Raw genomic sequence first — 26,153 nt, forward strand, 5'->3', positions numbered from 1 at the left:
AAGATCCTAATTCATCCTTGTTATTACTTTTCTAAACTGTGATTTAAAGTAGCAAATTTCAAGATGGTGTCTGTATATTTCCTCATGCACTTTACAAGTGAGTTATGGGAGCAAGCAAGTTTTACAGCTGTCCTCATACACTGACGGTAGTGCGCCTTACTCCTGGTCAGAATGATGCATGTTTAAATTATGTCATGTTCAAGTATCTCTTTCATCTTTTTAAAAGTTGATCGATGTTTGGGTTAAGATTGAAAACAGAAACTGCGTATTCTAACTGACAATAGATTATCATGATCTTGTTGCCACATGTCAGGAAAGTGTTTGAAAAATTGCTTTTTTAATTCTACTGAATAAAATCTTTTCAACAATCCTTTGATGAGATATATCATTGGGAACTGAGTTCAAAACAGGAAATTTGTGGCAAGTCAGAAACACCTATTAATTTGTTCATACCATTGTCATCTTTGAATTTGTAAGAAAAAAGGGTTTATTACTATATTCTAGATTTTTAATTGGAAATCCCTGAATCTGAAAGTGAAGACCTTAATTCATCCTTGTTTATATCTTTTCCAAACTGTGATTATAAGTAGCAAATTTCAAGATGGTGTCCATATATTTTATCATGCACTTTTCATGTGAAGTATGGGAGCAACAACACTTTTCAAATGACCTCGTGGCTCAACGGTAGCGCGTCTGACTCCAAATCGGAAGGTTGCGTGTTCAAATCACGTCGAGGTCAATCAGCTCTTTATGTCTTTTCATATCTTGATTGATGTTTGGGTTATTATTGAAAACAGCAACTGCGTAGTCCAACTTGACAAAAGTTAACTCGACTTTGTTGCTACCAGGCTGCAGTGTTTAAGAAACTGCATTTTTTAGTTGTACAGATTATAATCGTTTCAAGAGGACTTTGATAAGAATTGTTATTGGGAATTGAGTTCCAAACATTAATAAATGTAATTAATGCCATAAGCACCTATTAATTTATTTTTACCATTGCCATCTTTGAATTTGTAAGAAAAGAGGGTTTATTATCAGATTCTTAATTTTTGACTGGAAATCACTGAATCTGATTGTGAAGATCTTAATTCAACTGTAGTGCTTCTGAATCCATATCAGAAAGTTGTGTATTCAAATCACGTCATGGTCAAGCAGCTCTTTCATATTTTTATAGCTTGATCGATGTTTGGGTTAAGATTGAAAACAGAAACTGGGTAATCCAACTGAAAATAGATTAACACAACGTTGTTGACACAGGTCAGAACAGTTTTTAATAAAGTGTTTTTTTAATTCTATAGATTAAAATCTTATCAATAATACTTTGATGAGAAATATTATTGGGAATTGAGTTAAAAACATTAATAAATGTAATAAATGCCAGGAACACCTATCGCTGTGTTCATACCATTGTCATCTTTGAATTTGTAAGAAAATCAGGCTTATTACTAGAATCTAAACTTTAAACTGGAAATCCCTGAATCGGAACGTGAAGATCCTAATTCATCCTTGTTATTACTTTTCTAAACTGTGATTTAAAGTAGCAAATTTCAAGATGGTGTCTGTATATTTCCTCATGCACTTTACAAGTGAATTATGGGAGCAAGCAAGTTTTACAGCTGTCCTCATACACTGACGGTAGTGCGCCTTACTCCTGGTCAGAATGATGCATGTTTAAAGTATGTCACGTTCAAGTATCTCTTTCATATTTTTAAAAGTTGATCGATGTTTGGGTTAAGATTGAAAACAGAAACTGCGTATTCTAACTGACAATGGATTATCATGATCTTGTTGCCACCTGTCAGGAAAGTGTTTGAAAAATTGCTTTTTTAATTCTACCGAATAAAATCTTTTCAAAAATCCTTTGATGAGATATATCATTGGGAACTGAGTTCAAAACAGAAAATTTGGGGCAAGTAAGAAACACCTATTAATTTGTTCATACCATTGTCATCTTTGAATTTGTAAGAAAAAAGGGTTTATTACTATATTCTAAATTTTGAATTGGAAATCCCTGAATCTGAAAGTGAAGACCTTAATTCATCCTTGTTTATATCTTTTCCAAACTCCAGATCAGAAGGTTGCGTGTTCAAATCACGTCGGGGTCAATCAGCTCTTTATGTCTTTTCATATCTTGATTGATGTTTGGGTTATTATTGAAAACAGTAACTGCGTAGTCCAACTTGACAAAAGTTAACTCGACTTTGTTGCTACCAGACTGCAGTGTTTAAGAAACTGCATTTTTTAGTTCTACAGATTATAATCGTTTCAAGAGGACTTTGATAAGAATTGTTATTGGGAATTGAGTTCCAAACATTAATAAATGTAATTAATGCCATAAGCACCTATTAATTTATTTTTACCATTGCCATCTTTGAATTTCTAAGAAAAGAGGGTTTATTACCAGATTCTTAATTTTTGACTGGAAATCACTGAATCTGATTGTGAAGATCTTAATTCAACTGTAGTGCTTCTGAATCCATATCAGAAAGTTGTGTATTCAAATCACGTCATGGTCAAGCAGCTCTTTCATATTTTTATAGCTTGATCGATGTTTGGGTTTGGGTTAAGATTGAAAACAGAAACTGGGTAATCCAACTGAAAATAGATTAACACAACGTTGTTGACACAGGTCAGAACAGTTTTTAAAAAAGTGTTTTTTTAATTCTATAGATTAAAATCTTATCAACAATACTTTGATGAGAAATATTATTGGGAATTGAGTTAAAAACATTAATAAATGTAATAAATGCCAGGAACACCTATCGCTTTTTTCATACCATTGTCATCTTTGAATTTGTAAGAAAATCAGGCTTATTACTAGAATCTAAACTTTAAACTGGAAATCCCTGAATCGGAACGTGAAGATCCTAATTCATCCTTGTTATTACTTTTCTAAACTGTGATTTAAAGTAGCAAATTTCAAGATGGTGTCTGTATATTTCCTCATGCACTTTACAAGTGAATTATGGGAGCAAGCAAGTTTTACAGCTGTCCTCATACACTAACGGTAGTGCGCCTTACTCCTGGTCAGAATGATGCATGTTTAAATTATGTCACGTTCAAGTATCTCTTTCATATTTTTAAAAGTTGATCGATGTTTGGGTTAAGATTGAAAACAGAAACTGCGTATTCTAACTGACAATGGATTATCATGATCTTGTTGCCACCTGTCAGGAAAATGTTTGAAAAATTGCTTTTTTAATTCTACCGAATAAAATCTTTTCAACAATCCTTTGATGAGATATATCATTGGGAACTGAGTTCAAAACAGAAAATTTGTGGCAAGTCAGAAACACATATTAATTTGTTCATACCATTGTCATCTTTGAATTTGTAAGAAAAAAGGGTTTATTACTATATTCTAAATTTTTAATTGGAAATCACTGAATCTGAAAGTGAAGACCTTAATTCATCCTTGTTTATATCTTTTCCAAACTGTGATTATAAGTAGCAAATTTCAAGATGGTGTCCATATATTTTATCATGCACTTTTCATGTGAAGTATGGGAGCAACAACACTTTTCAACTGACCTTGTGGCGCAACGGTAGCTTGTCTGACTCCAGATCAGAAGGTTGTGTGTTCAAATCACATCGGGGTCAAGCAGCTCTTTATGTCTTTTCATATCTTGATTGATGTTTGTGTTATTATTGAAAACAGTAACTGCGTAGTCCAACTTGACAAAAGTTAACTCGACTTTGTTGCTACCAGGCTGCAGTGTTTAAGAAACTGCCTTTTTTAGTTCTACAGATTATAATCGTTTCAAGAGGACTTTGATAAGAATTGTTATTGGGAATTGAGTTCCAAACATTAATAAATGTAATTAATGCCATAAGCACCTATTAATTTATTTTTACCATTGCCATCTTTGAATTTGTAAGAAAAGAGGGTTTATTACCAGATTCTTAATTTTTGACTGGAAATCACTGAATCTGATTGTGATGATCTTAATTCAACTGTAGTGCTTCTAAATCCATATCAGAAAGTTGTGTATTCAAATCACGTCATGGTCAAGCAGCTCTTTCATATTTTTATAGCTTGATCGATGTTTGGGTTAAGATTGAAAACAGAAACTGGGTAATCCAACTGAAAATAGATAACACAACGTTGTTGACACAGGTCAGAACAGTTTTTAAAAAAGTGTTTTTTTAATTCTATAGATTAAAATCTTATCAACAATACTTTGATGAGAAATATTATTGGGAATTGAGTTAAAAACATTAATAAATGTAATAAATGCCAGGAACACCTATCGCTTTGTTCATACCATTGTCATCTTTGAATTTGTAAGAAAATCAGGCTTATTACTAGAATCTAAACTTTAAACTGGAAATCCCTGAATCGGAAAGTGAAGATCCTAATTCATCCTTGTTATTACTTTTCTAAACTGTGATTTAAAGTAGCAAATTTCAAGATGGTGTCTGTATATTTCCTCATGCACTTTACAAGTGAATTATGGGAGCAAGCAAGTTTTACAGCTGTCCTCATACACTGACGGTAGTGCGCCTTACTCCTGGTCAGAATGATGCATCTTTAAATTATGTCACGTTCAAGTATCTCTTTCAACTTTTTAAAAGTTGATCGATGTTTGGGTTAAGATTGAAAACAGAAACTGCGTATTCTAACTGACAATAGATTATCATGATCTTGTTGCCACCTGTCAGGAAAGAGTTTGAAAAATTGCTTTTTTAATTCTACCGAATAAAATCTTTTCAAAAATCCTTTGATGAGATATATCATTGGGAACTGAGTTCAAAACAGAAAATTTGGGGCAAGTCAGAAACACCTATTAATTTGTTCATACCATTGTCATCTTTGAATTTGTAAGAAAAAAGGGTTTATTACTATAATCTAAATTTTGAATTGGAAATCCCTGAATCTGAAAGTGAAGACCTTAATTCATCCTTGTTTATATCTTTTCCAAACTCCAGATCAGAAGGTTGCGTGTTCAAATCACGTCGGGGTCAATCAGCTCTTTATGTCTTTTCATATCTTGATTGATGTTTGGGTTATTATTGAAAACAGTAACTGCGTAGTCCAAATTGACAAAAGTTAACTCGACTTTGTTGCTACCAGACTGCAGTGTTTAAGAAACTGCATTTTTTAGTTCTACAGATTATAATCGTTTCAAGAGGACTTTGATAAGAATTGTTATTGGGAATTGAGTTCCAAACATTAATAAATGTAATTAATGCCATAAGCACCTATTAATTTATTTTTACCATTGCCATTTTTGAATTTCTAAGAAAAGAGGGTTTATTACCAGATTCTTAATTTTTGACTGGAAATCACTGAATCTGATTGTGAAGATCTTAATTCAACTGTAGTGCTTCTGAATCCATATCAGAAAGTTGTGTATTCAAATCACGTCATGGTCAAGCAGCTCTTTCATATTTTTATAGCTTGATCGATGTTTGGGTTTGGGTTAAGATTGAAAACAGAAACTGGGTAATCCAACTGAAAATAGATTAACACAACGTTGTTGACACAGGTCAGAACAGTTTTTAATAAAGTGTTTTTTTAATTCTATAGATTAAAATCTTATCAATAATACTTTGATGAGAAATATTATTGGGAATTGAGTTAAAAACATTAATAAATGTAATAAATGCCAGGAACACCTATCGCTTTGTTCATACCATTGTCATCTTTGAATTTGTAAGAAAATCAGGCTTATTACTAGAATCTAAACTTTAAACTGGAAATCCCTGAATCGGAACGTGAAGATCCTAATTCATCCTTGTTATTACTTTTCTAAACTGTGATTTAAAGTAGCAAATTTCAAGATGGTGTCTGTATATTTCCTCATGCACTTTACAAGTGAATTATGGGAGCAAGCAAGTTTTACAGCTGTCCTCATACACTGACGGTAGTGCGCCTTACTCCTGGTCAGAATGATGCATGTTTAAAGTATGTCACGTTCAAGTATCTCTTTCATATTTTTAAAAGTTGATCGATGTTTGGGTTAAGATTGAAAACAGAAACTGCGTATTCTAACTGACAATGGATTATCATGATCTTGTTGCCACCTGTCAGGAAAGTGTTTGAAAAATTGCTTTTTTAATTCTACTGAATAAAATCTTTTCAACAATCCTTTGATGAGATATATCATTGGGAACTGAGTTCAAAACAGAAAATTTGTGGCAAGTCAGAAACACCTATTAATTTTGTTCATACCATTGTCATCTTTGAATTTGTAAGAAAAAAGGGTTTATTACTATATTCTAAATTTTTAATTGGAAATCCCTGAATCTGAAAGTGAAGACCTTAATTCATCCTTGTTTATATCTTTTCCAAACTGTGATTATAAGTAGCAAATTTCAAGATGGTGTCCATATATTTTGTCATGCACTTTTCATGTGAAGTATGGGAGCAACAACACTTTTCAACTGACCTCGTGGTGCAATGGTAGCGTGTCTGACTCCAGATCAGAAGGTTGCGTGTTTAAATCACGTCGGGGGCAATCAGCTCTTTATGTCTTTTCATAACTTGATTGATGTTTGGGTTATTATTGAAAACAGCAACTGCGTAGTCCAACTTGACAAAAGTTAACTCGACTTTGTTGCTACCAAGCTGCAGTGTTTAAGAAACTGCATTTTTTAGTTCTACAGATTATAATCGTTTCAAGAGGACTTTGATAAGAATTGTTATTGGGAGTTCCCAACATTAATAAATGTAATTAATGCCATAAGCACCTATTAATTTATTTTTACCATTGCCATCTTTGAATTTGTAAGAAAAGAGGGTTTATTACCAGATTCTTAATTTTTGACTGGAAATCACTGAATCTGATTGTGAAGATCTTAATTCAACTGTAGTGCTTCTGAATCCATATCAGAAAGTTGTGTATTCAAATCACGTCATGGTCAAGCAGCTCTTTCATATTTTTATAGCTTGATCGATGTTTGGGTTAAGATTGAAAACAGAAACTGGGTAATCCAACTGAAAATAGATTAACACAACGTTGTTGACACAGGTCAGAACAGTTTTTAAAAAAGTGTTTTTTTAATTCTATAGATTAAAATCTTATCAACAATACTTTGATGAGAAATATTATTGGGAATTGAGTTAAAAACATTAATAAATGTAATAAATGCCAGGAACACCTATCGCTTTGTCCATACCATTGTCATCTTTGAATTTGTAAGAAAATCAGGCTTATTACTAGAATCTAAACTTTAAACTGGAAATCCCTGAATCGGAAAGTGAAGATCCTAATTCATCCTTGTTATTACTTTTCTAAACTGTGATTTAAAGTAGCAAATTTCAAGATGGTGTCTGTATATTTCCTCATGCACTTTACAAGTGAATTATGGAGCAAACAAGTTTTACAGCTGTCCTCATACACTGACGGTAGTGCGCCTTACTCCTGGTCAGAATGATGCATCTTTAAATTATGTCACGTTCAAGTATCTCTTTCATCTTTTTAAAAGTTGATCGATGTTTGGGTTAAGATTGAAAACAGAAACTGCGTATTCTAACTGACAATAGATTATCATGATCTTGTTGCCACATGTCAGGAAAATGTTTGAAAAATTGCTTTTTTAATTCTACTGAATAATATCTTTTCAACAATTCTTTGATGAGATATATCATTGGGAACTGAGTTCAAAACAGAAAATTTGTGGCAAGTCAGAAACACCTATTAATTTGTTCATACCATTGTCATCTTTGAATTTGTAAGAAAAAAGGGTTTATTGCTATATTCTAAATTTTTAATTGGAAATCCCTGAATCTGAAAGTGAAGACCTTAATTCATCCTTGTTTATATCTTTTCCAAACTGTGATTATAAGTAGCAAATTTCAAGATGGTGTCCATATATTTTATCATGCACTTTTCATGTGAAGTATGGGAGCAACAACACTTATCAACTGACCTCGTGGCGCAACGGTAGCGCGTCTGACTCCAGATCAGATGGTTGCGTGTTCAAATCACGTCGGGGTCAATCAACTCTTTATGTCTTTTCATATCTTGATTGATGTTTGGGTTATTATTGAAAACAGTAACTGCGTAGTCCAACTGACAAAAGTTAACTCGACTTTGTTGCTACCAGGCTGCAGTGTTTAAGAAACTGCATTTTTTAGTTCTACACATTATAATCGTTTCAAGAGGACTTTGATAAGAATTGTTATTGGGAATTGAGTTCCAAACATTAATAAATGTAATTAATGCCATAAGCACCTATTAATTTATTTTTACCATTGCCATCTTTGAATTTGTAAGAAAAGAGGGTTTATTACCAGATTCTTAATTTTTGACTGGAAATCACTGAATCTGATTGTGAAGATCTTAATTCAACTGTAGTGCTTCTGAATCCATATCAGAAAGTTGTGTATTCAAATCACGTCATGGTCAAGCAGCTCTTTCATATTTTTATAGCTTGATCGATGTTTGGGTTAAGATTGAAAACAGAAACTGGGTAATCCAACTGAAAATAGATTAACACAACGTTGTTGACACAGGTCAGAACAGTTTTTAAAAATGTGTTTTTTTAATTCTATAGATTAAAATCTTATCAACAATACTTTGATGAGAAATATTATTGGGAATTGAGTTAAAAACATTAATAAATGTAATAAATGCCAGGAACACCTATCGCTTTGTTCATACCATTGTCATCTTTGAATTTGTAAAAAAATCAGGCTTATTACTAGAATCTAAACTTTAAACTGGAAATCCCTGAATCGGAAAGTGAAGATCCTAATTCATCCTTGTTATTACTTTTCTAAACTGTGATTTAAAGTAGCAAATTTCAAGATGGTGTCTGTATATTTCCTCATGCACTTTACAAGTGAATTATGGGAGCAAGCAAGTTTTACAGCTGTCCTCATACACTGACGGTAGTGCGCCTTACTCCTGGTCAGAATGATGCATGTTTAAATTATGTCACGTTCAAGTATCTCTTTCATCTTTTTAAAAGTTGATCGATGTTTGGGTTAAGATTGAAAACAGAAACTGCGTATTCTAACTGACAATGGATTATCATGATCTTGTTGCCACCTGTCAGGAAAGTGTTTGAAAAATTGCTTTTTTAATTCTACCGAATAAAATCTTTTCAACAATCCTTTGATGAGATATATCATTGGGAACTGAGTTCAAAACAGAAAATTTGTGGCAAGTCAGAAACACCTATTAATTTGTTCATACCATTGTCATCTTTGAATTTGTAAGAAAAAAGGGTTTATTGCTATATTCTAAATTTTTAATTGGAAATCCCTGAATCTGAAAGTGAAGACCTTAATTCATCCTTGTTTATATCTTTTCCAAACTGTGATTATAAGTAGCAAATTTCAAGATGGTGTCCATATATTTTATCATGCACTTTTCATGTGAAGTATGGGAGCAACAACACTTTTCAACCGACCTCGGGGTGCAATGGTTGCGTGTCTGACTCCAGATCAGAAGGTTGCGTGTTCAAATCACGTCGGGGTCAATCAGCTCTTTACGCTCACTGGCCACTTTATTAAGTACACCATGCTAGTAACGGGTTGGACCCCCTTTTGCCTTCAGAACTGCCTCAATTCTTCGTGGCAGAGATTCAACAAGGTGCTGGAAGCATTCCTCAGAGATTTTGGACCATATTGACATGATGGCATCACACAGTTGGCGCAGATTTGTCGGATGCACATCCCTGATGCGAATCTCCCGTTCCACCACATCCCAAAGATGCTCTATTGGATTGAGATCTGGTGACTGAGGAGGCCATTTGAGTACAGTGAACTCATTGTCATGTTCAAGAAACCAATCTGAGATGATTCGAGCTTTATGACATGGCGCATTATCCTTCTGAAAGTAGCCATCAGATGTTGGGTACATTGTGGTCATAAAGGGATGGACATGGTCAGCAACAATACTCAGGTAGGCTGTGGTGTTGCAGCGATGCTCAATTGGTACCAAGGGGCCCAAAGAGTGCCAAGAAAAAATTCCCCACACCATGACACCACCACCACCAGCCTGAACCGTTGATACAAGGCTGGATGGATCCATGCTTTCATGTGGTTTACGCCAAATTCTGACCCTACCATCCGAATGTCGCAGCAGAAATCGAGACTCATCAGACCAGGCAACGTTTTTCCAATCTTCTACTGTCCAATTTCGATGAGCTTGTGCAAATTGTAGCCTCAGTTTCCTGTTCTTAGCTGAGAGGAGTGGTACCCAGTGTGGTCTTCTGCTGCTGTAGCCCATCTGCCTCAAAGTTCGATGCACTGTGCGTTCAGAGATGCTCTTCTGCCTACCTTGGTTGTAACGGGTGGCAATTTGAGTCACTGTTGCCTTTCTATCAGCTCGAACCAGTATGCCCATTCTCCTCTGATCTCTGGCATCAACAAGGCATTTCCGGCCACAGAACTGCCGCTCACTGGATTTTTTTTCTTTTTCGGACCATTCTCTGTAAACCCTAGAGATGGTTGTGCGTGAAAATCCCAGTAGATCAGCAGTTTCTGAAATACTCAGACCAGCCCTTCTGGCACCAACAATCATGCCACGTTCAAAGGCACTCAAATCACCTTTCTTCCCCATACTGATGCTCGGTTTGAACTGCAGGAGATTGTCTTGACCATGTCTACATGCCTAAATGCACTGAGTTGCCGCCATGTGATTGGCTGATTAGAAATTAAGTCTTAACACACAGTTGGACAGGTGTACCTAATAAAGTGGCCAGTGAGTGTATGTCTTTTCATATCTTGATTGATGTTTGGGCTATTATTGAAAACAGCAACTGCGTAGTCCAACTTGACAAAAGTTAACTCGACTTTGTTGCTACCAGGCTGCAGTGTTTAAGACACTGCATTTTTTAGTTCTACAGATTATAATCATTTCAAGAGGACTTTGATAAGAATTGTTATTGGGAATTGAGTTCCAAACATTAATAAATGTAATTAATGCCATAAGCACCTATTAATTTAATTTAACCATTGCCATCTTTGAATTCGTAAGAAAAGACGGTTTATTACCAGTTTCTTAGTTTTTGACTGGAAATCACTGAATCTGATTGTGAAGATCTTAATTCAACTGTAGTGCTTCTGAATCCATATCAGAAAGTTGTGTATTCAAATCACGTCATGGTCAAGCAGCTCTTTCATATTTTTATAGCTTGATCGATGTTTGGGTTAAGATTGAAAACAGAAACTGGGTAATCCAACTGAAAATAGATTAACACAACGTTGTTGACACAGGTCAGAACAGTTTTTAAAAAAGTGTTTTTTTAATTCTATAGATTAAAATCTTATCAACAATACTTTGATGAGAAATATTATTGGGAATTGAGTTAAAAACATTAATAAATGTAATAAATGCCAGGAACACCTATCGCTTTGTTCATACCATTGTCATCTTTGAATTTGTAAGAAAATCAGGCTTATTACTAGAATCTAAACTTTAAACTGGAAATCCCTGAATCGGAATGTGAAGATCCTAATTCATCCTTGTTATTACTTTTCTAAACTGTGATTTAAAGTAGCAAATTTCAAGATGGTGTCTGTATATTTCCTCATGCACTTTACAAGTGAATTATGGGAGCAAGCAAGTTTTACAGCTGTCCTCATACACTGACGGTAGTGCGCCTTACTCCTGGTCAGAATGATGCATGTTTAAATTATGTCACGTTCGAGTATCTCTTTCATCCTTTTAAAAGTTGATCGATGTTTGGGTTAAGATTGAAAACAGAGACTGCGTATTCTAACTGACAATAGATTATCATGATCTTGTTGCCACCTGTCAGGAAAGTGTTTGAAAAATTGCTTTTTTAATTCTACCGAATAAAATCTTTTCAACAATCCTTTGATGAGATATATCATTGGGAACTGAGTTCAAAACAGAAAATTTGTGGAAAGTCAGAAACACCTATTAATTTGTTCATACCATTGTCATCTTTGAATTTGTAAGAAAAAAGTGTTTATTACTATATTCTAAATTTTTAATTGGAAATCCCTGAATCTGAAGGTGAAGACCTTAATTCATCCTTGTTTATATCTTTTCCAAACTGTGATTATAAGTAGCAAATTTCACGATGGTGACCATATATTTTATCACGCACTTTTCATGTGAAGTATGGGAGCAACAACACTTTTCAACTGACCTCGTGGTGCAACGGTAGCGCATCTGACTCCAGATCAGAAGGTTGCGTGTTCAAACCACGTCGGGGTCAGTCAGTTCTCTATGTCTTTTCATATCTTGATTGATGTTTGGGTTATTATTGAAAACAGCAACTGCGTAGTCCAACTGACAAAAGATAACTCGACTTTGTTGCTACCAGGCTGCAGTGTTTAAGAAACTTCATTTTTTAGTTCTACAGATTATAATCATTTCAAGAGGACTTTGATAAGAATTGTAATTGGGAATTGAGTTCCAAACATTAATTAAATGTAAATAATGCCATAAGCACCTATTAATTTATTTTTACCATTGCCATCTTTGAATTTGTAAGAAAAGAGGGTTTATTACCAGATTCTTAATTTTTGACTGGAAATCACTGAATCTGATTGTGAAGATCTTAATTCAACTGTAGTGCTTCTGAATCCATATCAGAAGGTTGTGTATTCAAATCACGTCACGGTCAAGCAGCTCTTTCATATTTTTATAGCTTGATCGATGTTTGGGTTAAGATTGAAAACAGAAACTGGGTAATCCAACTGTAAACAGATTAACACAATGTTGTTGACACAGGTCAGAACAGTTTTTAAAAAAGTGTTTTTTTAATTCTATAGATTAAAATCTTATCAACAATACTTTGATGAGAAACATTATTGGGAATTGAGTTAAAAACATTAATAAATGTAATAAATGCCAAGAACACCTATCGCTTTGTTCATACCATTGTCATCTTTGAATTTGTAAGAAAATCAGGCTTATTACTAGAATCTAAACTTTAAACTGGAAATCCCTGAATCGGAACGTGAAGATCCTAATTCATCCTTGTTATTACTTTTCTAAACTGTGATTTAAAGTAGCAAATTTCAAGATGGTGTCTGTATATTTCCTCATGCACTTTACAAGTGAATTATGGGAGCAAGCAAGTTTTACAGCTGTCCTCATACACTGACGGTAGTGCGCCTTACTCCTGGTCAGAATGATGCATGTTTAAATTATGTCACGTTCAAGTATCTCTTTCATATTTTTAAAAGTTGATCGATGTTTGGGTTAAGATTGAAAACAGAAACTGCGTATTCTAACTGACAATGGATTATCATGATCTTGTTGCCACCTGTCAGGAAAATGTTTGAAAAATTGCTTTTTTAATTCTACCGAATAAAATCTTTTCAACAATCCTTTGATGAGATATATCATTGGGAACTGAGTTCAAAACAGAAAATTTGTGGCAAGTCAGAAACACCTATTAATTTGTTCATACCATTGTCATCTTTGAATTTGTAAGAAAAAAGGGTTTATTACTATATTCTAAATTTTTAATTGGAAATCCCTGAATCTGAAAGTGAAGACCTTAATTCATCCTTGTTTATATCTTTTCCAAACTGTGATTATAAGTAGCAAATTTCAAGATGGTGTCCATATATTTTATCATGCACTTTTCATGTGAAGTATGGGAGCAACAAAACCTTTCAACTGACCTTGTGGCGCAACGGTAGCGTGTCTGACTCCATATCAGAAGGTTGTGTGTTCAAATCACGTCGGGGTCAAGCAGCTCTTTATGTCTTTTCATATCTTGATTGATGTTTGTGTTATTATTGAAAACAGTAACTGCGTAGTCCAACTTGACAAAAGTTAACTCAACTTTGTTGCTACCAGGCTGCAGTGTTTAAGAAACTGCATTTTTTAGTTCTACAGATTATAATCGTTTCAAGAGGACTTTGATAAGAATTGTTATTGGGAATTGAGTTCCAAACATTAATAAATGTAATTAATGCCATAAGCACCTATTAATTTATTTTTACCATTGACATCTTTGAATTTGTAAGAAAAGAGGGTTTATTACCAGATTCTTAATTTTTGACTGGAAATCACTGAATCTGATTGTGAAGATCTTAATTCAACTGTAGTGCTTCTGAATCCATATCAGAAAGTTGTGTATTCAAATCACGTCATGGTCAAGCAGCTCTTTCATATTTTTATAGCTTGATCGATGTTTGGGTTAAGATTGAAAACAGAAACTGGGTAATCCAACTGAAAATAGATTAACACAACGTTGTTGACACAGGTCAGAACAGTTTTTAAAAAAGTGTTTTTTTAATTCTATAGATTAAAATCTTATCAACAATACTTTGATGAGAAATATTATTGGGAATTGAGTTAAAAACATTAATAAATGTAATAAATGCCAGGAACACCTATCGCTTTGTTCATACCATTGTCATCTTTGAATTTGTAAGAAAATCAGGCTTATTACTAGAATCTAAACTTTAAACTGGAAATCCCTGAATCGGAAAGTGAAGATCCTAATTCATCCTTGTTATTACTTTTCTAAACTGTGATTTAAAGTAGCAAATTTCAAGATGGTGTCTGTATATTTCCTCATGCACTTTACAAGTGAATTATGGGAGCAAGCAAGTTTTACAGCTGTCCTCATACACTGACGGTAGTGCGCCTTACTCCTGGTCAGAATGATGCATCTTTAAATTATGTCACGTTCAAGTATCTCTTTCAACTTTTTAAAAGTTGATCGATGTTTGGGTTAAGATTGAAAACAGAAACTGCGTATTCTAACTGACAATAGATTATCATGATCTTGTTGCCACCTGTCAGGAAAGAGTTTGAAAAATTGCTTTTTTAATTCTACCGAATAAAATCTTTTCAAAAATCCTTTGATGAGATATATCATTGGGAACTGAGTTCAAAACAGAAAATTTGGGGCAAGTCAGAAACACCTATTAATTTGTTCATACCATTGTCATCTTTGAATTTGTAAGAAAAAAGGGTTTATTACTATAATCTAAATTTTGAATTGGAAATCCCTGAATCTGAAAGTGAAGACCTTAATTCATCCTTGTTTATATCTTTTCCAAACTCCAGATCAGAAGGTTGCGTGTTCAAATCACGTCGGGGTCAATCAGCTCTTTATGTCTTTTCATATCTTGATTGATGTTTGGGTTATTATTGAAAACAGTAACTGCGTAGTCCAAATTGACAAAAGTTAACTCGACTTTGTTGCTACCAGACTGCAGTGTTTAAGAAACTGCATTTTTTAGTTCTACAGATTATAATCGTTTCAAGAGGACTTTGATAAGAATTGTTATTGGGAATTGAGTTCCAAACATTAATAAATGTAATTAATGCCATAAGCACCTATTAATTTATTTTTACCATTGCCATTTTTGAATTTCTAAGAAAAGAGGGTTTATTACCAGATTCTTAATTTTTGACTGGAAATCACTGAATCTGATTGTGAAGATCTTAATTCAACTGTAGTGCTTCTGAATCCATATCAGAAAGTTGTGTATTCAAATCACGTCATGGTCAAGCAGCTCTTTCATATTTTTATAGCTTGATCGATGTTTGGGTTTGGGTTAAGATTGAAAACAGAAACTGGGTAATCCAACTGAAAATAGATTAACACAACGTTGTTGACACAGGTCAGAACAGTTTTTAATAAAGTGTTTTTTTAATTCTATAGATTAAAATCTTATCAATAATACTTTGATGAGAAATATTATTGGGAATTGAGTTAAAAACATTAATAAATGTAATAAATGCCAGGAACACCTATCGCTTTGTTCATACCATTGTCATCTTTGAATTTGTAAGAAAATCAGGCTTATTACTAGAATCTAAACTTTAAACTGGAAATCCCTGAATCGGAACGTGAAGATCCTAATTCATCCTTGTTATTACTTTTCTAAACTGTGATTTAAAGTAGCAAATTTCAAGATGGTGTCTGTATATTTCCTCATGCACTTTACAAGTGAATTATGGGAGCAAGCAAGTTTTACAGCTGTCCTCATACACTGACGGTAGTGCGCCTTACTCCTGGTCAGAATGATGCATGTTTAAAGTATGTCACGTTCAAGTATCTCTTTCATATTTTTAAAAGTTGATCGATGTTTGGGTTAAGATTGAAAACAGAAACTGCGTATTCTAACTGACAATGGATTATCATGATCTTGTTGCCACCTGTCAGGAAAGTGTTTGAAAAATTGCTTTTTTAATTCTACTGAATAAAATCTTTTCAACAATCCTTTGATGAGATATATCATTGGGAACTGAGTTCAAAACAGAAAATTTGTGGCAAGTCAGAAACACCTATTAATTTTGTTCATACCATTGTCATCTTTGAATTTGTAAGAAAAAAGGGTTTATTACTATATTCTAAATTTTTAATTGGAAATCCCTGAATCTGAAAGTGAAGACCTTAATTCATCCTTGTTTATATCTTTTCCAAACTGTGATTATAAGTAGCAAATTTCAAGATGGTGTCCATATATTTTGTCATGCACTTTTCATGTGAAGTATGGGAGCAACAACACTTTTCAACTGACCTCGTGGTGCAATGGTAGCGTGTCTGACTCCAGATCAGAAGGTTGCGTGTTTAAATCACGTCGGGGGCAATCAGCTCTTTATGTCTTTTCATAACTTGATTGATGTTTGGGTTATTATTGAAAACAGCAACTGCGTAGTCCAACTTGACAAAAGTTAACTCGACTTTGTTGCTACCAAGCTGCAGTGTTTAAGAAACTGCATTTTTTAGTTCTACAGATTATAATCGTTTCAAGAGGACTTTGATAAGAATTGTTATTGGGAGTTCCCAACATTAATAAATGTAATTAATGCCATAAGCACCTATTAATTTATTTTTACCATTGCCATCTTTGAATTTGTAAGAAAAGAGGGTTTATTACCAGATTCTTAATTTTTGACTGGAAATCACTGAATCTGATTGTGAAGATCTTAATTCAACTGTAGTGCTTCTGAATCCATATCAGAAAGTTGTGTATTCAAATCACGTCATGGTCAAGCAGCTCTTTCATATTTTTATAGCTTGATCGATGTTTGGGTTAAGATTGAAAACAGAAACTGGGTAATCCAACTGAAAATAGATTAACACAACGTTGTTGACACAGGTCAGAACAGTTTTTAAAAAAGTGTTTTTTTAATTCTATAGATTAAAATCTTATCAACAATACTTTGATGAGAAATATTATTGGGAATTGAGTTAAAAACATTAATAAATGTAATAAATGCCAGGAACACCTATCGCTTTGTCCATACCATTGTCATCTTTGAATTTGTAAGAAAATCAGGCTTATTACTAGAATCTAAACTTTAAACTGGAAATCCCTGAATCGGAAAGTGAAGATCCTAATTCATCCTTGTTATTACTTTTCTAAACTGTGATTTAAAGTAGCAAATTTCAAGATGGTGTCTGTATATTTCCTCATGCACTTTACAAGTGAATTATGGAGCAAACAAGTTTTACAGCTGTCCTCATACACTGACGGTAGTGCGCCTTACTCCTGGTCAGAATGATGCATCTTTAAATTATGTCACGTTCAAGTATCTCTTTCATCTTTTTAAAAGTTGATCGATGTTTGGGTTAAGATTGAAAACAGAAACTGCGTATTCTAACTGACAATAGATTATCATGATCTTGTTGCCACATGTCAGGAAAATGTTTGAAAAATTGCTTTTTTAATTCTACTGAATAATATCTTTTCAACAATTCTTTGATGAGATATATCATTGGGAACTGAGTTCAAAACAGAAAATTTGTGGCAAGTCAGAAACACCTATTAATTTGTTCATACCATTGTCATCTTTGAATTTGTAAGAAAAAAGGGTTTATTGCTATATTCTAAATTTTTAATTGGAAATCCCTGAATCTGAAAGTGAAGACCTTAATTCATCCTTGTTTATATCTTTTCCAAACTGTGATTATAAGTAGCAAATTTCAAGATGGTGTCCATATATTTTATCATGCACTTTTCATGTGAAGTATGGGAGCAACAACACTTATCAACTGACCTCGTGGCGCAACGGTAGCGCGTCTGACTCCAGATCAGATGGTTGCGTGTTCAAATCACGTCGGGGTCAATCAACTCTTTATGTCTTTTCATATCTTGATTGATGTTTGGGTTATTATTGAAAACAGTAACTGCGTAGTCCAACTGACAAAAGTTAACTCGACTTTGTTGCTACCAGGCTGCAGTGTTTAAGAAACTGCATTTTTTAGTTCTACACATTATAATCGTTTCAAGAGGACTTTGATAAGAATTGTTATTGGGAATTGAGTTCCAAACATTAATAAATGTAATTAATGCCATAAGCACCTATTAATTTATTTTTACCATTGCCATCTTTGAATTTGTAAGAAAAGAGGGTTTATTACCAGATTCTTAATTTTTGACTGGAAATCACTGAATCTGATTGTGAAGATCTTAATTCAACTGTAGTGCTTCTGAATCCATATCAGAAAGTTGTGTATTCAAATCACGTCATGGTCAAGCAGCTCTTTCATATTTTTATAGCTTGATCGATGTTTGGGTTAAGATTGAAAACAGAAACTGGGTAATCCAACTGAAAATAGATTAACACAACGTTGTTGACACAGGTCAGAACAGTTTTTAAAAATGTGTTTTTTTAATTCTATAGATTAAAATCTTATCAACAATACTTTGATGAGAAATATTATTGGGAATTGAGTTAAAAACATTAATAAATGTAATAAATGCCAGGAACACCTATCGCTTTGTTCATACCATTGTCATCTTTGAATTTGTAAAAAAATCAGGCTTATTACTAGAATCTAAACTTTAAACTGGAAATCCCTGAATCGGAAAGTGAAGATCCTAATTCATCCTTGTTATTACTTTTCTAAACTGTGATTTAAAGTAGCAAATTTCAAGATGGTGTCTGTATATTTCCTCATGCACTTTACAAGTGAATTATGGGAGCAAGCAAGTTTTACAGCTGTCCTCATACACTGACGGTAGTGCGCCTTACTCCTGGTCAGAATGATGCATGTTTAAATTATGTCACGTTCAAGTATCTCTTTCATCTTTTTAAAAGTTGATCGATGTTTGGGTTAAGATTGAAAACAGAAACTGCGTATTCTAACTGACAATGGATTATCATGATCTTGTTGCCACCTGTCAGGAAAGTGTTTGAAAAATTGCTTTTTTAATTCTACCGAATAAAATCTTTTCAACAATCCTTTGATGAGATATATCATTGGGAACTGAGTTCAAAACAGAAAATTTGTGGCAAGTCAGAAACACCTATTAATTTGTTCATACCATTGTCATCTTTGAATTTGTAAGAAAAAAGGGTTTATTGCTATATTCTAAATTTTTAATTGGAAATCCCTGAATCTGAAAGTGAAGACCTTAATTCATCCTTGTTTATATCTTTTCCAAACTGTGATTATAAGTAGCAAATTTCAAGATGGTGTCCATATATTTTATCATGCACTTTTCATGTGAAGTATGGGAGCAACAACACTTTTCAACCGACCTCGGGGTGCAATGGTTGCGTGTCTGACTCCAGATCAGAAGGTTGCGTGTTCAAATCACGTCGGGGTCAATCAGCTCTTTACGCTCACTGGCCACTTTATTAAGTACACCATGCTAGTAACGGGTTGGACCCCCTTTTGCCTTCAGAACTGCCTCAATTCTTCGTGGCAGAGATTCAACAAGGTGCTGGAAGCATTCCTCAGAGATTTTGGACCATATTGACATGATGGCATCACACAGTTGGCGCAGATTTGTCGGATGCACATCCCTGATGCGAATCTCCCGTTCCACCACATCCCAAAGATGCTCTATTGGATTGAGATCTGGTGACTGAGGAGGCCATTTGAGTACAGTGAACTCATTGTCATGTTCAAGAAACCAATCTGAGATGATTCGAGCTTTATGACATGGCGCATTATCCTTCTGAAAGTAGCCATCAGATGTTGGGTACATTGTGGTCATAAAGGGATGGACATGGTCAGCAACAATACTCAGGTAGGCTGTGGTGTTGCAGCGATGCTCAATTGGTACCAAGGGGCCCAAAGAGTGCCAAGAAAAAATTCCCCACACCATGACACCACCACCACCAGCCTGAACCGTTGATACAAGGCTGGATGGATCCATGCTTTCATGTGGTTTACGCCAAATTCTGACCCTACCATCCGAATGTCGCAGCAGAAATCGAGACTCATCAGACCAGGCAACGTTTTTCCAATCTTCTACTGTCCAATTTCGATGAGCTTGTGCAAATTGTAGCCTCAGTTTCCTGTTCTTAGCTGAGAGGAGTGGTACCCAGTGTGGTCTTCTGCTGCTGTAGCCCATCTGCCTCAAAGTTCGATGCACTGTGCGTTCAGAGATGCTCTTCTGCCTACCTTGGTTGTAACGGGTGGCAATTTGAGTCACTGTTGCCTTTCTATCAGCTCGAACCAGTATGCCCATTCTCCTCTGATCTCTGGCATCAACAAGGCATTTCCGGCCACAGAACTGCCGCTCACTGGATTTTTTTTCTTTTTCGGACCATTCTCTGTAAACCCTAGAGATGGTTGTGCGTGAAAATCCCAGTAGATCAGCAGTTTCTGAAATACTCAGACCAGCCCTTCTGGCACCAACAATCATGCCACGTTCAAAGGCACTCAAATCACCTTTCTTCCCCATACTGATGCTCGGTTTGAACTGCAGGAGATTGTCTTGACCATGTCTACATGCCTAAATGCACTGAGTTGCCGCCATGTGATTGGCTGATTAGAAATTAAGTCTTAACACACAGTTGGACAGGTGTACCTAATAAAGTGGCCAGTGAGTGTATGTCTTTTCATATCTTGATTGATGTTTGGGCTATTATTGAAAACAGCAACTGCGTAGTCCAACTTGACAAAAGTTAACTCGACTTTGTTGCTACCAGGCTGCAGTGTTTAAGACACTGCATTTTTTAGTTCTACAGATTATAATCATTTCAAGAGGACTTTGATAAGAATTGTTATTGGGAATTGAGTTCCAAACATTAATAAATGTAATTAATGCCATAAGCACCTATTAATTTAATTTAACCATTGCCATCTTTGAATTCGTAAGAAAAGACGGTTTATTACCAGTTTCTTAGTTTTTGACTGGAAATCACTGAATCTGATTGTGAAGATCTTAATTCAACTGTAGTGCTTCTGAATCCATATCAGAAAGTTGTGTATTCAAATCACGTCATGGTCAAGCAGCTCTTTCATATTTTTATAGCTTGATCGATGTTTGGGTTAAGATTGAAAACAGAAACTGGGTAATCCAACTGAAAATAGATTAACACAACGTTGTTGACACAGGTCAGAACAGTTTTTAAAAAAGTGTTTTTTTAATTCTATAGATTAAAATCTTATCAACAATACTTTGATGAGAAATATTATTGGGAATTGAGTTAAAAACATTAATAAATGTAATAAATGCCAGGAACACCTATCGCTTTGTTCATACCATTGTCATCTTTGAATTTGTAAGAAAATCAGGCTTATTACTAGAATCTAAACTTTAAACTGGAAATCCCTGAATCGGAATGTGAAGATCCTAATTCATCCTTGTTATTACTTTTCTAAACTGTGATTTAAAGTAGCAAATTTCAAGATGGTGTCTGTATATTTCCTCATGCACTTTACAAGTGAATTATGGGAGCAAGCAAGTTTTACAGCTGTCCTCATACACTGACGGTAGTGCGCCTTACTCCTGGTCAGAATGATGCATGTTTAAATTATGTCACGTTCGAGTATCTCTTTCATCCTTTTAAAAGTTGATCGATGTTTGGGTTAAGATTGAAAACAGAGACTGCGTATTCTAACTGACAATAGATTATCATGATCTTGTTGCCACCTGTCAGGAAAGTGTTTGAAAAATTGCTTTTTTAATTCTACCGAATAAAATCTTTTCAACAATCCTTTGATGAGATATATCATTGGGAACTGAGTTCAAAACAGAAAATTTGTGGAAAGTCAGAAACACCTATTAATTTGTTCATACCATTGTCATCTTTGAATTTGTAAGAAAAAAGTGTTTATTACTATATTCTAAATTTTTAATTGGAAATCCCTGAATCTGAAGGTGAAGACCTTAATTCATCCTTGTTTATATCTTTTCCAAACTGTGATTATAAGTAGCAAATTTCACGATGGTGACCATATATTTTATCACGCACTTTTCATGTGAAGTATGGGAGCAACAACACTTTTCAACTGACCTCGTGGTGCAACGGTAGCGCATCTGACTCCAGATCAGAAGGTTGCGTGTTCAAACCACGTCGGGGTCAGTCAGTTCTCTATGTCTTTTCATATCTTGATTGATGTTTGGGTTATTATTGAAAACAGCAACTGCGTAGTCCAACTGACAAAAGATAACTCGACTTTGTTGCTACCAGGCTGCAGTGTTTAAGAAACTTCATTTTTTAGTTCTACAGATTATAATCATTTCAAGAGGACTTTGATAAGAATTGTAATTGGGAATTGAGTTCCAAACATTAATTAAATGTAAATAATGCCATAAGCACCTATTAATTTATTTTTACCATTGCCATCTTTGAATTTGTAAGAAAAGAGGGTTTATTACCAGATTCTTAATTTTTGACTGGAAATCACTGAATCTGATTGTGAAGATCTTAATTCAACTGTAGTGCTTCTGAATCCATATCAGAAGGTTGTGTATTCAAATCACGTCACGGTCAAGCAGCTCTTTCATATTTTTATAGCTTGATCGATGTTTGGGTTAAGATTGAAAACAGAAACTGGGTAATCCAACTGTAAACAGATTAACACAATGTTGTTGACACAGGTCAGAACAGTTTTTAAAAAAGTGTTTTTTTAATTCTATAGATTAAAATCTTATCAACAATACTTTGATGAGAAACATTATTGGGAATTGAGTTAAAAACATTAATAAATGTAATAAATGCCAAGAACACCTATCGCTTTGTTCATACCATTGTCATCTTTGAATTTGTAAGAAAATCAGGCTTATTACTAGAATCTAAACTTTAAACTGGAAATCCCTGAATCGGAACGTGAAGATCCTAATTCATCCTTGTTATTACTTTTCTAAACTGTGATTTAAAGTAGCAAATTTCAAGATGGTGTCTGTATATTTCCTCATGCACTTTACAAGTGAATTATGGGAGCAAGCAAGTTTTACAGCTGTCCTCATACACTGACGGTAGTGCGCCTTACTCCTGGTCAGAATGATGCATGTTTAAATTATGTCACGTTCAAGTATCTCTTTCATATTTTTAAAAGTTGATCGATGTTTGGGTTAAGATTGAAAACAGAAACTGCGTATTCTAACTGACAATGGATTATCATGATCTTGTTGCCACCTGTCAGGAAAATGTTTGAAAAATTGCTTTTTTAATTCTACCGAATAAAATCTTTTCAACAATCCTTTGATGAGATATATCATTGGGAACTGAGTTCAAAACAGAAAATTTGTGGCAAGTCAGAAACACCTATTAATTTGTTCATACCATTGTCATCTTTGAATTTGTAAGAAAAAAGGGTTTATTACTATATTCTAAATTTTTAATTGGAAATCCCTGAATCTGAAAGTGAAGACCTTAATTCATCCTTGTTTATATCTTTTCCAAACTGTGATTATAAGTAGCAAATTTCAAGATGGTGTCCATATATTTTATCATGCACTTTTCATGTGAAGTATGGGAGCAACAAAACCTTTCAACTGACCTTGTGGCGCAACGGTAGCGTGTCTGACTCCATATCAGAAGGTTGTGTGTTCAAATCACGTCGGGGTCAAGCAGCTCTTTATGTCTTTTCATATCTTGATTGATGTTTGTGTTATTATTGAAAACAGTAACTGCGTAGTCCAACTTGACAAAAGTTAACTCAACTTTGTTGCTACCAGGCTGCAGTGTTTAAGAAACTGCATTTTTTAGTTCTACAGATTATAATCGTTTCAAGAGGACTTTGATAAGAATTGTTATTGGGAATTGAGTTCCAAACATTAATAAATGTAATTAATGCCATAAGCACCTATTAATTTATTTTTACCATTGCCATCTTTGAATTTGTAAGAAAAGAGGGTTTATTACCAGATTCTTAATTTTTGACTGGAAATCACTGAATCTGATTGTGAAGATCTTAATTCAACTGTAGTGCTTCTGAATCCATATCAGAAAGTTGTGTATTCAAATCACGTCATGGTCAAGCAGCTCTTTCATATTTTTATAGCTTGATCGATGTTTGGGTTAAGATTGAAAACAGAAACTGGGTAATCCAACTGAAAATAGATTAACACAACGTTGTTGACACAGGTCAGAACAGTTTTTAAAAAAGTGTTTTTTTAATTCTATAGATTAAAATCTTATCAACAATACTTTGATGAGAAATATTATTGGGAATTGAGTTAAAAACATTAATAAATGTAATAAATGCCAGGAACACCTATCGCTTTGTCCATACCATTGTCATCTTTGAATTTGTAAGAAAATCAGGCTTGTTACTAGAATCTAAACTTTAAACTGGAAATCCCTGAATCGGAAAGTGAAGATCCTAATTCATCCTTGTTATTACTTTTCTAAACTGTGATTTAAAGTAGCAAATTTCAAGATGGTGTCTGTATATTTCCTCATGCACTTTACAAGTGAATTATGGGAGCAAACAAGTTTTACAGCTGTCCTCATACACTGACGGTAGTGCGCCTTACTCCTGGTCAGAATGATGCATCTTTAAATTATGTCACGTTCAAGTATCTCTTTCATCTTTTTAAAAGTTGATCGATGTTTGGGTTAAGATTGAAAACAGAAACTGCGTATTCTAACTGACAATAGATTATCATGATCTTGTTGCCACATGTCAGGAAAATGTTTGAAAAATTGCTTTTTTAATTCTACTGAATAATATCTTTTCAACAATTCTTTGATGAGATATATCATTGGGAACTGAGTTCAAAACAGAAAATTTGTGGCAAGTCAGAAACACCTATTAATTTGTTCATACCATTGTCATCTTTGAATTTGTAAGAAAAAAGGGTTTATTGCTATATTCTAAATTTTTAATTGGAAATCCCTGAATCTGAAAGTGAAGACCTTAATTCATCCTTGTTTATATCTTTTTCAAACTGTGATTATAAGTAGCAAATTTCAAGATGGTGTCCATATATTTTATCATGCACTTTTCATGTGAAGTATGGGAGCAACAACACTTATCAACTGACCTCGTGGCGCAACGGTAGCGCGTCTGACTCCAGATCAGATGGTTGCGTGTTCAAATCACGTCGGGGTCAATCAACTCTTTATGTCTTTTCATATCTTGATTGATGTTTGGGTTATTATTGAAAACAGTAACTGCGTAGTCCAACTGACAAAAGTTAACTCGACTTTGTTGCTACCAGGCTGCAGTGTTTAAGAAACTGCAGTGTTTAAGAAACTGCATTTTTTAGTTCTACACATTATAATCGTTTCAAGAGGACTTTGATAAGAATTGTTATTGGGAATTGAGTTCCAAACATTAATAAATGTAATTAATGCCATAAGCACCTATTAATTTATTTTTACCATTGCCATCTTTGAATTTGTAAGAAAAGAGGGTTTATTACCAGATTCTTAATTTTTGACTGGAAATCACTGAATCTGATTGTGAAGATCTTAATTCAACTGTAGTGCTTCTGAATCCATATCAGAAAGTTGTGTATTCAAATCACGTCATGGTCAAGCAGCTCTTTCATATTTTTATAGCTTGATCGATGTTTGGGTTAAGATTGAAAACAGAAACTGGGTAATCCAACTGAAAATAGATTAACACAACGTTGTTGACACAGGTCAGAACAGTTTTTAAAAATGTGTTTTTTTAATTCTATAGATTAAAATCTTATCAACAATACTTTGATGAGAAATATTATTGGGAATTGAGTTAAAAACATTAATAAATGTAATAAATGCCAGGAACACCTATCGCTTTGTTCATACCATTGTCATCTTTGAATTTGTAAAAAAATCAGGCTTATTACTAGAATCTAAACTTTAAACTGGAAATCCCTGAATCGGAAAGTGAAGATCCTAATTCATCCTTGTTATTACTTTTCTAAACTGTGATTTAAAGTAGCAAATTTCAAGATGGTGTCTGTATATTTCCTCATGCACTTTACAAGTGAATTATGGGAGCAAGCAAGTTTTACAGCTGTCCTCATACACTGACGGTAGTGCGCCTTACTCCTGGTCAGAATGATGCATGTTTAAATTATGTCACGTTCAAGTATCTCTTTCATCTTTTTAAAAGTTGAT

General features: G+C 34.1%; 11 non-coding genes across 11 annotated transcripts; all 11 read left to right on the forward strand.

The window, feature by feature from the left end:
- The first annotated feature begins 667 nt into the window (after nt 1–667).
- Nucleotides 668–739, forward strand: TRNAW-CCA (transfer RNA tryptophan (anticodon CCA)). The gene has a single exon. It is a non-coding gene; the product is annotated as a tRNA-Trp (tRNA).
- Nucleotides 740–3,528: 2,789 nt separating this feature from the next.
- TRNAW-CCA (transfer RNA tryptophan (anticodon CCA)) lies at nt 3,529–3,600 on the forward strand. The gene has a single exon. It is a non-coding gene; the product is annotated as a tRNA-Trp (tRNA).
- Nucleotides 3,601–6,389: 2,789 nt separating this feature from the next.
- On the forward strand, nt 6,390–6,461 carry TRNAW-CCA (transfer RNA tryptophan (anticodon CCA)). The gene has a single exon. It is a non-coding gene; the product is annotated as a tRNA-Trp (tRNA).
- A 1,411-nt stretch (nt 6,462–7,872) lies between these two features.
- TRNAW-CCA (transfer RNA tryptophan (anticodon CCA)) lies at nt 7,873–7,944 on the forward strand. Its single transcript has one exon. It is a non-coding gene; the product is annotated as a tRNA-Trp (tRNA).
- A 4,128-nt stretch (nt 7,945–12,072) lies between these two features.
- On the forward strand, nt 12,073–12,144 carry TRNAW-CCA (transfer RNA tryptophan (anticodon CCA)). Its single transcript has one exon. It is a non-coding gene; the product is annotated as a tRNA-Trp (tRNA).
- Nucleotides 12,145–13,561: 1,417 nt separating this feature from the next.
- On the forward strand, nt 13,562–13,633 carry TRNAW-CCA (transfer RNA tryptophan (anticodon CCA)). The gene has a single exon. It is a non-coding gene; the product is annotated as a tRNA-Trp (tRNA).
- Nucleotides 13,634–16,423: 2,790 nt separating this feature from the next.
- Nucleotides 16,424–16,495, forward strand: TRNAW-CCA (transfer RNA tryptophan (anticodon CCA)). The gene has a single exon. It is a non-coding gene; the product is annotated as a tRNA-Trp (tRNA).
- Nucleotides 16,496–17,906: 1,411 nt separating this feature from the next.
- TRNAW-CCA (transfer RNA tryptophan (anticodon CCA)) lies at nt 17,907–17,978 on the forward strand. Its single transcript has one exon. It is a non-coding gene; the product is annotated as a tRNA-Trp (tRNA).
- Nucleotides 17,979–22,106: 4,128 nt separating this feature from the next.
- Nucleotides 22,107–22,178, forward strand: TRNAW-CCA (transfer RNA tryptophan (anticodon CCA)). Its single transcript has one exon. It is a non-coding gene; the product is annotated as a tRNA-Trp (tRNA).
- Nucleotides 22,179–23,595: 1,417 nt separating this feature from the next.
- TRNAW-CCA (transfer RNA tryptophan (anticodon CCA)) lies at nt 23,596–23,667 on the forward strand. The gene has a single exon. It is a non-coding gene; the product is annotated as a tRNA-Trp (tRNA).
- A 1,417-nt stretch (nt 23,668–25,084) lies between these two features.
- TRNAW-CCA (transfer RNA tryptophan (anticodon CCA)) lies at nt 25,085–25,156 on the forward strand. The gene has a single exon. It is a non-coding gene; the product is annotated as a tRNA-Trp (tRNA).
- The last annotated feature ends 997 nt before the right edge of the window (nt 25,157–26,153 follow it).

This window comes from Dendrobates tinctorius, unplaced genomic scaffold (genome assembly GCF_039654945.1).
Source record: "Dendrobates tinctorius isolate UK_male_01 unplaced genomic scaffold, ASM3965494v1 ptg000178l, whole genome shotgun sequence".
NCBI lineage: Eukaryota > Metazoa > Chordata > Amphibia > Anura > Dendrobatidae > Dendrobates > Dendrobates tinctorius.